Genomic DNA, 1,623 nt, shown 5'->3' with positions numbered 1-1,623 from the left:
ATACAGGTGGACCCGTTGCAACAATGAGAAGTACAAGTTGTCATGTCGAAAACGAACTCTACAGCTCCTGTGGGGGGCAAGGATGGGGTGGGGGGATGGGGGGAGGCTGGGAAGAGACGTGAAGGGTAAACAAAGGAGGAGGCTGCAATGCTTGATAAGAAATGTACTCATTATCTTGCCCATGTAATTGTAACCCCTCTGTACAGTATGTTCGCAATAACAAATTTTAAAAAAGAAAAAAATGGTAAATAATATATAGTAAATTACTTTGAACAAAGAAGGAAAAATATAATTCAAAATCACTTGACTTAAAATTATGAATAAAAGTAGTCAAGAGAAATGAGAGAAAACATAAAGGACTGTTTTCTTTCCAGTGGAGTAATGGGTTCTTGATCTTGTTTCTTCCATTCTATCTTCACAAGCTATCAAGGGTGGCTGAGGACTGGAGTATCCAGTTCAGACCAAGAGAATTCCCAGAAGAAAATATTTGCAGCAGATGTAGGTGATTTATAACCTTAGACAATCTATTTAAATCTATTAAAAATTCTCCTCTACCCCAAACTGCCCACTTAAAACAACTTTGTATGCTTTTCCCAAGATTGTCCTTCATTAACTATTTAAAATTTTGAGAGGTCATAATCATACTCTATAGAGATCGCTGTTTCGTTGTGCTTTTTGTGTGTTTTTGTTTTTTAGTTGTGTTTTTTCACTGAATTTAAAAAGGTTGTGCAAGTGTGTTACAATTAAATATGTCCATTTAATTGTCCAATGTTCCGGGATCAGAGTCACTCCTTCTATCATTCTCAACCAATCCCTCGACAAGATTAATTTCCGATTTACCACGTCCTTTCTCACATGTGTACATTGAGTATTCTAGCTGTGCTTGCTCCTTGTTCCATTTTCATTCATTTTATGTCTTTACTATTATTTCTCTCTGGTTTCAACTTCCTGATAGTCATTCTGTTAAACTGTCTGCTACTACTTTGAAAGTTTTATATACATTCCATGTAGTTTATATCCTGCATATACTTGAACTGATGTCAGCTTATATTTCCATAATTCATTCATCTGAATTAACATTTTGCAAGATTGCTGACATGAAGCACCTAGACATGATTTTATTCACCTCCATTTGGAAGATTAATCTGTAGTCAACAAGAAAGTTTAAAAAAGGCTTAGAATGGATTCCTAACTACCAGTTTTATAAATGTCTTTGTACAATGGTTTGTGATTATTTTATTCTACATGGGATAATATTTTCTACTACCTATAAGTTTTGGAAAAAGAAGAAAACTAAAATTTACTACTGTAGAGGAATATGATAGAGAAGACAGATTTTATGTTTGTCAAATATCTGATGAGTACCCATATTCAAGAATTAAAGTCATATTTCTTAGTATGTTAGAACGATAGGAAAAAAATAAAACACCATATGATAAGGCAACTATTCATGACTTTTTAAAATGTACTTATTATGTGATGAAATTTACTTTATTAGCTAATGTTTTGGTTTGAAATATGGGAGGCTGATCTATTTAACAAATTTTCGAAGGCACCTACTGAAAAACACAAATGGTGGGGGGGAACTATTTCTACACTTTAATGAATTGTTGAACCTGTTTG

Source organism: Dipodomys spectabilis, unplaced genomic scaffold, assembly GCF_019054845.1.
Source record: "Dipodomys spectabilis isolate Male_0828 unplaced genomic scaffold, ASM1905484v1 ptg000491l, whole genome shotgun sequence".
NCBI lineage: Eukaryota > Metazoa > Chordata > Mammalia > Rodentia > Heteromyidae > Dipodomys > Dipodomys spectabilis.
The sequence above is the reverse complement of the archived record's forward strand: the minus strand, read 5'-3'. Positions refer to the sequence as shown.